This window comes from Diachasma alloeum, unplaced genomic scaffold (genome assembly GCF_001412515.2).
Source record: "Diachasma alloeum isolate Michigan unplaced genomic scaffold, Dall2.0 Dall_scaffold_01074, whole genome shotgun sequence".
NCBI lineage: Eukaryota > Metazoa > Arthropoda > Insecta > Hymenoptera > Braconidae > Diachasma > Diachasma alloeum.
The window spans coordinates 80,845-92,249 of record NW_021681185.1 but is presented as its reverse complement, the minus strand read 5'-3'; positions in this window follow the sequence as shown (position 1 = coordinate 92,249).

Genomic DNA, 11,405 nt, shown 5'->3' with positions numbered 1-11,405 from the left:
TAGAAACTTTCTTCTAAATTTTCGAAAAAAATCGTTTAAAATTAATGATCAAAATTAGGATTAATATTTAACTAAATTATACTCAATTTTAGAAAAAATATTTTCTAAAATCTAGAAACTTTTTTTAATTTTCTGAGGGGAAATTTGGCAAAAAGGAGGATAGCGATATCGAGGGGGGGGGGGGCTTGTAAAGAGGGGGGTTGTGCATGGGTGTTTTTATCAAAGGGTGGGTTATCGTTGGGGTTTTTCAGTCAGAGCTCTTCATAACATTCACGACGGATTGGAGAGAGCGTCAACTCTTAGTCGTCATCAATGCGTCAACTCTTAGTGATGTTGGCTGCTTTGGATTCTGAATGAGAGCAGTACACTGTTAACAATTTTTGTCTGAAATTTCCGATGCACTGCTTGGAAATGTTCATCGAATTGAATTACAACTGAAATTTCAAGAAATTTCATTATTGAAAATTCAAAATTTTGTGGAAAAATCAAAGAGAACTGTCAATTTTAGTTCTATTTTTTCCCGACAATAAATAGAAAACCAGAAAATTCCGCTAAATATATTCTTGAATTTTCACGACAGTGGCACTGAATGCAATTTAGGGGGGAAAAACATGAAATTTTAGATTTGACTGAAAATTCAAAGTAGTTTGGCAGTGAATATTCGTATTAGATTGGAAATTCAAATAAATTAAGGAATTCTCGTCTGTATGCTGCTTAAAATTCTGCGATTTTACTAAATTCTCAGTGAAACCTGGAATTTCATGATTTTTTTCCCCTAAATCGAATTCAGTGTCACTGCCCTAAAGATTCTTAGTCAACTGTCGACGAAATATCATTATTTTTCTAACAGTGTACACACAGAAAAACCTAAACGGAAATTACGCCTAAACAACGCGTTTTTTATGTTTATCAAAATGTAGATTACGTTTATCAAATCGTAATTTACGTTTAACAAATCATAAATTACCATCTGAACGTAACGAACGATTTTACGTTTTTCTTATGCGTAATTTGCCGAAAAACATCGTGTTTTGCGCTTAATTTAAAAATAAAAATAAAACAAAAAATGAAAAATTGGGAGAAATTAAAAGAAAAAATTTGAAAAAAAAACTTTTTGGATAGAACGAATCTGAGTCTTAGTCTAATTTTCTAAGATATTTTGTAAAAATAGTTACTTTGGGTAAAGAAATGAAAAAATGTCCAGTTGGGATGGGGGAAGGAGGTACAACGTACAATTTTCTAGTTTTTTGGTGATTTTAAAGCAGTTCCGATGATGTGAGCTAATTGGCATCATGTTCAATCGAAAGAACGAAAAATTTTCGTCGGAAATACTTATTGAAAATCCGAAAAAATGGACCCGTACTGAAACGCAAAATTTTTGTCAAAAACTGACAAAACTCAAAAATTTGACATTTACATATGGACTATTGAATAGATCAATCAACCGCAGCAGACGCATACCATTCTAATTTTCAATCAATTAATAATTAATTCAAACTCATGAACAACGATTTTTTTTCATGGAACACAATTAGTTTGTTTCTCTCTTTTTTCGGTGGATTGGAATGTTGATTCAATTATTCATATCTACTTTAATTATACAACAAGATATAAACCCATCACATTTCTATCGCTTTATTCAAACCTATTACGGATGTATACAATTACGAATGAGTAAATGTAAAATATTTAAAAAATCATCGGGTTGTGCAGGGGTGTTTTATGAAAGGGTGGGTTATCGTTGGGGTTTTTCAAAAATATCTTCGAAACTATGTGAGATAGCGAATTTTTACGAAAATTTTGGTGGTAGGGAGAGGGGGGGTGGTGTATTGAGAATTCACAACCAAATAAATTGAGTCGGTGGGTTTTTCAAAAATATCTAACAGACTAAGGGAGATCCGAAATTCCCGATATTTGGGCACTCCTTCCTATGTATGGGGTACTTACGCCCTTTAAATACCTCGACCGCAATTTTTTAGTTCAATCTGAAAATTATCTAAAATTAAGAAAAATTCAGCATTGGTTTTAGAAAATATTAGTTCTTGAATACAATCCCCGAATTGGTTAATTTTTATGATCCCACCAAGGACAAAGTTTAAGAATAGGAGTTTCTAAAATCTAGAAACTAGTTTCTAAAGCCAATCCACATTTTTTATTTGCGTGAATTTTTCTTAATTTCAGAAAATTTTCAGATTAAATACATATTCAGACTATACATCAAGGATTCAATACAACCCTCCCCACCACCGCCCCTCCACACCAATTTTTCAGTAAAAATTCGCTATTTTCCTTAGTTTTGGAGATATGAAAAACACATCAAATTCAATAAAAAAATCGGCTTTTTTTATCGGGGAGGGGGAGAGGAAATTTACATCGAGAATTAAGTACACCCCCCCGCCTTTCCCGTAGTCAACGTAGCTCGTACACCGCTCGGTGGGATATACTGAATTATTGATGTACACCCCTCCCGCCCCTGTGTATTAGGCTTCCCAAGGGGACCTCATCGACAATGTACATCGAGAATTTAGAGACAAATCGGTTTGCATCAAACCGAAAAATCGGCTTGAAACTGTGGAGGTGAGCAGGTTATTAAATGGCGACTCCAGAGATCCAACGTTGAGCGAAATATATTTGAGTTTTTAAACGTTAATATTTACAAGAGTGGAGAGTTAGTCTTAAGAAGACTTGTCCTCTCTGTTGATGTGTTGTCCAGTGGTTGAGCGATGAGTGAATGTCGAGTGGATGATTGACTGATGATGAGTGTGGAAAGTGTGCGGTATTTAAGGAGAGTGCAAGGATGTGATTGGTGGAAAATTTGGAGAAGGGATGAGTAAAATCCTGGCTTCCGATTGGTTCGGCGCTGTAAGTTCCCGCCGGTGAGCCGTGATTGGCTCGGCGGTCCCGGCGGGGGAATTTCCGTCGTGACGTCACGGGCGCCAGTCGGACGGACGAGGGATTTTGGACGCCAGGTGATGATGAGGGATTAGGATGCATGGAGGATTATGGCAATAAACGGGTCATGAGGTTTGTGATACGGAAATGGATTTCTAATGTGGGAATTGGCCCAATGTCTCGACAGGAAAATTGGGGAATTGGCCCAATGTCTAAAGAGGAAAATTGAGTGTGTATTTGTGTGCGTGTCTGAATGACAGAGATGTAGTGGAGACACAGTCACCACAAAACAAACTGAAAATTCGGTCTGAATCAAACCGAAAAATCGATGTGAATGAAACCGAAAAATCAGTCTGAATCAAACCAAAAAATCGATGTGAATCATACCGAAAAATCGGTCTGAATCAAACCGAAAAATCGACCTGAATCAAACCGAAGTCGGTCTGAATCATGTCGAAAAATCGACTTGAATCAGACCGATATTCTGGTGTGCATCTATCCGAGTCCGACTTGATTCATGTCGTCAATTCGACATGAAACAACTCGATTCCCGGCCTGATTTAGATTCATGATTTCAGATTCAGAACTGCAAATTTTAAATAATAAAATCATTATAAAATGTCCGGACACTAAGGGTCAAATGGAGCTCAAATGAAAGCTCTGATATTCGACTATAAAAGTAGAAAAGCATTTCACTGGAGAAGAAATAGCCAAAGTACTTGGATATCGTTAACCACAACAGATGAAATACGATAATGTACAATACACACAATGCAAGAATCAGTACGACAGTAAAACGTCGGTGTCTGTGCTCGACACCTGTTGAGCATTCGTTAAAAATAAAGAATTTGGCGGTTGCCCGGTTGACAAATCATACGTATTACATTTATCTAGAGCAATCATGATAATTTAGACTGATACGCATAGTTCCTGTCGTTGGAATATAAATATAGTGTACTTAACTATATTCATTCAGTTGATTAATAATATTTGGTTTCTGACATTAATGTCGTGTTTTATTTTTCGTGTTACAGAGTCTTTATTTGCATGGGCTTATATCATATTGAATCAGCGACTTACTGACAGTGAACATTTTACTTTTTCTTCTAAATTTCAACCCATTGTACAGCGTAAGTCACAAAATGCATCGGGGTGAGAGCAGTGGGATACTGTAAGGCTGTTCAATGTGTTAATCGTAATTGTATTCACTATATTTTACCGAATACTCATCGATATTTCAATGAAACTAAGAAATTCTGTATAACCCGGAGACGAAAAGTCAAACGAGCCACGATTGGACCAGCACTGGGAGCCGAAATGCCGAGTGTTGGGTGCCGACCCTTAAGGTATATCTCAAGAGAATACCACCCAAGTTAATCCCTATAGATGTCCGGAAAAAATTGTAAATGACTTAATTTATTGCATTCTCATAAGTTATTGAGCGTTCCTATCTTGATATGTCATTGATGAAGGCAACAATTACGGTTTGAATCAAATAAGAAATGATTTCACAAAATTTTCTTTCTTTAGAGTTGAATATCGCAGAAACTATGTACTATAAAAATTTACAAAGTATTCACCGTATTCGGAATTTATCAATCTACCACTGTTTTGTTATTTAAAAATATTGTAAGATCCACTTTGCCATACGATGAAAAATCGAGTTCGGGGGGACTCATAACCCCCGTTTGGCCTATGCCTAATTTATTATCTACTGAATTGGGTAGTGCAACTAGTTAGAATTTTTTTCAATAGCTGCCCTGATAGGAGGAATGGGCTACGATTGGACGAGGATGGCCCAATTATGGCCAACACCGGGCCCACCACAGCCAACCCTGGGCCTTTTCTCATCTCCTACCAGGGTAGGAAATATTATGAACATTAGGTGAAGAAGTGTTAGTCGACCGTGGTAAAGACATTAAATGATGATTTTTTCGGCCTTGCGGTCAGGTAGTAAAAAAAGCTAATTAATTTTGCTGTTGAAAAGCCAACGTTTCGATCCTTTTGCGAATCCTCATCAGGGCTATTTTAAAGCTGTGTGAACAGATTTAAACAATCAGGATGAATCACATGAGAATTACAAATAAACAGAATTAAAAAGTAGATGTACCAAAGTAAATAAACCAGGTGTAACGAAAAATACACAAATTCTCACGATATAAAGATTAGAGTGGTGATTCCTATAGGTTATGTTCTCTTTCTGTAAGAAGTTAGGTGTCAAATAAATAAATATATGGTAATTGTGAACAACCAAAGTTAGTTAAAGTAAGTTATAGAACGAACCCAGTACCTGATATTTCTGAGGGTGCATAAACTTCATGGTAGATGTTATAAAAATATTATAAAAATTGTCAACAACTATCGTTGCTCCTCTCAACAGACACCCAATGTTGCCAACCCAATGAGGGGGCTAAGAACTAGTAGTGACTAGGGAAGTTTCGCACGCATACGCACTAGTGGTGACTAGGGACATTTCGCGCGTATACTGTAACTAAGTAACTAACTGGTTATTGCCAACTGAGAAATCACATCTGGTGAATCGATGTGGAAATCGCTAACTCATTTTAGTTCAAAAAACCAACCAAATTGAAACCCAGATCTAGAAACCAAGCAGCAAACTTTCAACACCCTTGGTGTCCACCTTATCGCAACCCCGGGTGTACGGATAGACTATTAGAAATAACATGTTAATTTTAATTTAATTAAAATAACAAGTTATTTGCAACAATTGTTTAGTTAATTCTAATTTTTCTTTCTCAGATACGAAGATATATGGGAGAGAAAAAGCTCCGTATAAACGGAACTTATTAGAAATGGTAAACATCATAAGAAATCCACACTCCATTAACTACAGGACAGATGTAAACAAACTGAGCTCAGTTTATTGAAATTTATTATCATGAATCATCGCAGAATTGAAAGTTCGTCGGGATTCATCATCATAAATTAACATGTTATTTCTAATGGTCTATCCGTCTATCTGAAAACACATCAAAAGTTTTTGAATCGTTGCAATCTCGAAAGACGTTGGATCGATGCCTCTCGTCGCGATTTTTTGAGCACTTATTTTGCCTGATTTTCGACTTTTTCGTTTTTTTCTGTTTTTATATCGCCAATATATTGTTACGATATATCGGTGATATAAAAAGAGAAAACACCGAAAAAGTCGAGACCCAGGCAAGAGAAGTCCTCCCAGAATCGTGACGAGATGCACTGATCGCATGTTTTTCGAGATTGCGACGATTCCAAAACTTTCGATGTTGTTTCTGACCATGATGATCTATCCAAAAATTTTATCGTGTAATCTGGACCGCATCACTAGTTAGGAAGAGGTTTATCGACTACATGAATGAAATATTGTATTGCTTTCGAATGGAAGTTTTGTATTCATCAAATTCTAAAGTTCCAATTTTTTTATGCCAGAACAACTAATTTTGGCCTCAAAAGTTCGGATATGATATTTCTAGACCATGTTCGAATGTACGTATCTATGTATACGTGTGTGTTTTTTAATTTTTTTATCATTATTTTGCATCGCTTCGACCCGGTTGAGGTATGCTGCGATATTGATCAAGACTTTAAAATGGTTAGATCTCACCATTCTACCCGGCCAGGTTTTGAACTCCGAACCTTTCGCATGTGAGGCAACGAACTTACTGCGCCAAGCCATCGGGATATAGTATACATGCGTATATGTGCGTAAGTGAGCGATCATTTTGCGACGATAACTGAAAACATTGTGACATTGTCTGGTATTTCTAAAATATCAGGCGATGTGAAAAGGTGCGTGTTGAGACCATAAGTGACAATCGACATGAATTCTTCAATCTCTCGAATATTCAAAACTAGCGCCGCCGCAGCCGCAAACGTTGATGCCCCTTTATTATGATTTTTCCCCTTCTTTTTTCTTCATTTCCTTCCTTTTTTCTCCAAAATTAATCATGTATCAGCGTTCTCATTGTTCTGAATATTAACATTAATGAGAACAATGCATGTCAGTTCACCACCTGTTCAATTTCAATATTTCAATAAGTGATTTCTTAATTTTGAATTTCTGTACTTACTGAATAAGATCTGATAGATTCTCGATTTCAATTGTAATTCACGTCGGAATTCCCTTCAGAGTCTGACACAATAATTATGAAATTCAATATAACCCAGAATTTTCAATTTTTGGCCTCCACCTTCATCCCCCTTCACTCCCCTGCAAAAGCATTCAATTATTTGTCTGGGAAAATTATCCAACAAATTCTGATGCCTTTTCACTAATTCGGAGTATTTTCTCCTTATTCATGATCTTCACTATTCCATTCAAGGATTCCATCAATCAGAAACTTGGATCATTCATCTGCAATTTAGTCAAATTTTACATAAGATTCCAAAATCTTATGAATTTATTTTCATGTAACACGAAGAATTTGTAGAATTGTTGAGAGCATTGGATGTTTCTCTCGTGTTTTTAAAAATTATTTTCTTTATTCTCATTTCAATCAATCAGAGTGCAGCCGCGACGTTGATGCCCTTTCATTATGCCTGCTCTCCTTTTTTTCTTTTTCATTTGTATCACAATTAATTATTCATCGTCGTTCTCATTGTACTGAGTGCTAGATTAATGAGAATGATGCGTCTCGGTTCATTACCTATTCAATTTCAATATTTCAATAAGTGATTCACTAATGTGGAATTTCTAGGCTCACTGAATAAGATTTTTAATATAATTTTGAACTGAATTCTATTCAAAGGGCAAAATGTTCATTCTAAAATTTCTTATAGGCCAGATTTTTTAGTCGTCGCCTTTCCCTTTATTCCATGAACTTGTACCTTCGATAAATAATCTGAAATTTTCCTAGCCTTCTATAAAATCCAACAATTCTTGTAATTTTTGCTTCCAAATGGAAGCATTGCAATCGTTCGATTTTTCGATTCACTAATTTTGCTTGGAAATGATGTAGAATGGTCTGAAACGAAAAAATACAAAATTTGAGGACCGTGTATGTGTGTGTCCGAAAGTGTGTGTCGATTTTTTCGAAAATTTTCATAAATCACGACACAAAAAAGACTAAAGCTGAAGCTTGAAATCTGAAATTTCGTCACATAATTGGTATTGCTGGCCCAGTAGTTTCTGAGATACAGCAATTTCTAGAAAATCTTTGCTCCTCAATACCTAAAAAACGACGTGACTTGATTCAATTTTTTTGACGTCAAAATCTTCTTTGTGACGATATCTATCGGATCAAATCATAATATTGCTATGTAACTATAGACAGTTTGGTAATAACTGGCATTTTTCATTTTTATGAAAAAATTGTTGTAAGCACGATAGCGCCCCGAAAAATCAAGATAGAAAGTTGAAATTCGGTACGATTGTCGTTCTTATAATATTACAGGATGGGATTGTAGATGGGCTGAATCGGATGAGTAGTTTAGGAGATATTCAACTTTTTGGGAACATTTGTTATGCTCGAATCTCTGAAACTACTGGTCCGATTGACTTTTTTTTCAAAATATTTGTCATGGTATCTTCTATCAAGATCAATCAAAATATGCGTACCCTCTNTGGGCTGAATCGGATGAGTAGTTTAGGAGATATTCAACTTTTTGGGAACATTTGTTATGCTCGAATCTCTGAAACTACTGGTCCGATTGACTTTTTTTTCAAAATATTTGTCATGGTATCTTCTATCAAGATCAATCAAAATATGCGTACCCTCTTATACAAAGTTTTCGAGATATCAGCGTTTTTCTAATTTTTTAAATTAAAATTTAATGTGGGCTCTATAATGCGTGTTAAACTTGCGGTAAACATTTGAGATTCTAGCTGCTAATTTGCATGATCGGCCCACATTCGTGTATAAAATTTTGTGTTAATCGATTCAGTACATCCTGGCGTAGAGTAATTCATCCGAAACGTTTTTTTTCTGAAAAATCGCACCTTGTTATTTTATCAATGTTTTCCATCTCTGCATGACTTCAAAAGTCATATAATACAAATCCATGTTTTTTTTATACTTCATACAATCTAATATTTGATGAATATTCGATAGCCATAGCTGTGGCAGAGACAGAGGTGACGTGGACTAATTTTTTAAGATTTGTAAATTTTATATTAATTTCTATTATTTCATAAAAATATTACGTTGATACTCTTACCTACGTTAAATGACTGATTTTTTACGTGTGAAATTGGTATTGCTTCCATTCGGAAGCTTATTACCAATGTAATTGGTAGAGAGAAACAAAATGTAATGACGCATAAAGTAACGGTCACATGACTTTTGCCTGATAGGCTTCTACCCCTGCTTGTTTTTCTAACTTGAACATTTTGTAAAAATGTTGGAAAAAATCCGTGGAACTTAAATGTTCTATATTGTTTTCTCCTTCCTCATTTCAACCAATCAGAGTGCAGTATTCGGGGTCACATGACACCTTCATATCAATTTGATTTGGAAAAGTCGAACCTCGCATATCAATTATTTCCCGATTGTTTATTCCAAAAATTTTCAATATTTGAGAGATACCAAAAATTTTCGCTAATTTTCGAAAAATACGGATTTTCTCACATTTCTGCGAAAAACTTCATAATTGTGTTGCATTCGTGGGAAAGTTCCCGAATCGTCTTCAATTTTGGAAAGTAACCGACTACGAACTTCTTTTTTTTTTTTTTTATATTCCGGCCCTTTCTGCCCTCTGATTGGCTAATCGGCCCTATCCAACCCTATGCATGCGGCTGTGGATTCTACACTGCACCGCATTCGCACTCCTATAGAACATAGGAGTAGCATGGGAAATCACAGAAAACCCATGCCGGTACAGGCGGTCACTATATTAGCGACCTCCCGCTCACCGGAGCCTCTGGTTGAAAAACTCGGTTCCACGGGGAATCGAACTCACAACCTTTCGCACACTAGGCTCGCACCTAGCCGCGTCGGCTACCGACGTCGGTGACTACGAACTTCCTTCACGTTCCTATAATTCATTCCCTGCGATGGATTCTCCATTTTTTCACCCGTTGAATCCGAATATCAAGGTCCCCGGGTCGAATTCCTGAGAGTTTTTTTTTCCTAACAAATTATTAATAAACAATTGACATCTCGGCTATTTCGGCCGGAAAAAAGTTTTTCTATCGAATTCGCGTGTTTTCGAAGAGAATAAGTCCTTGAATATTTTTCCGTATTTGTAACCGTTCCACCAATATAAATTCATAAACAAATGATTTTCAAAGTATTTTCTATAGTGTTCACTGAAAATGTTGACTGGAACTTTTTTTCGCATTTCTCATAATTGCATGGGTTCTTGATATGATCCGTAGTGATTCATGAAAAAATCTACTTCCTGTAAACCGGATTCTTTTTTCTAATAATTTCTTTAAACGAAAGATGAAAAAAAGTCGGTTTTCAATGGGATACCTTTTTTTTCTGAAGATTCAAGATATTTCAAGGATAGTTAGTCCTCATGATATTTCCCCCTCAACTCAACTGGTTGTTAAATAAAAAGTGATAAACAATGACCAACGAATTTATTTATCATTTTTCATTCAACAAACAGTCGAGTTAAAGGCAAAAATCATAAGGACTTATCTTCATTGTAATGATTTTTCCTATCTCAACCAGAACCTTATCGATATCCTAACTCAAAATTGACGGAAACCACGAAGCTGGCAAATCATTACACTTCGTTCTCACAAACCACTCCCCTCTAATCGAAAGATAACTCAATGNGGAATCAACGAACCGCAACCGTATGGAAGAATACACCAAAACCGTAAACCAATTGTCCCCAAAATCCAATAATCCAAAACCAAAAGAAAACGTCAGAGGGTGGAATGTGAGGGTACGGTATCGTTCGGGTGCTCAGTATGTGGGTCGTGGAGAGAGGGGTGGATTTGGAGGTCGGGAAGGTCAAAAACAAGGCGAGACAATTAACGAGGTGGAGAAGACATCAAAACCACAATTACAACTGAATCAAGGGATCAAGGACGAAAAGAAAGAGTAACGCAAGTTCTCGTTTACGTGTTCCGCTATTGCTACTTAATTACAGGATTTTCTGGGCAAACATAATAATAACAATTTTGACTCGAATTACTTTCAAGGATATTGATAATTTCAGAAGAATGTAAAATGTGGATAGAATCATCCGAAATTTGAGAGAATTGAGGAAAATCGAAGGAGAGGTACGTAACTCGAGGGGTCCTTGAACGTGAGAGATAGAGATATAGGGTCATGTGAGGGTGAGAGAGGTCATCTCGGGGATACAGAGCGTTAGGGGCATTTATTGAATCGCGGAAGGGTTATTTCGCGGCGAAACAGAGCTATGGCCAGGTGGGGTAACTCCCTAATATTTTTCCATTGGTCAATGAGGGGAGTTTTCTCGAGATCTCGGTGAAAAATGAAGAATTACAGAGCTTAGGGTGGCGTGACCTTCGTCACACGACGGGGGGCGCAAGGGACCTTGAGCACGTGGGTTATGTCGGCCGGCGGCGCCGACGTAGCAACTAGTAGTCCCGTGACCTTGAA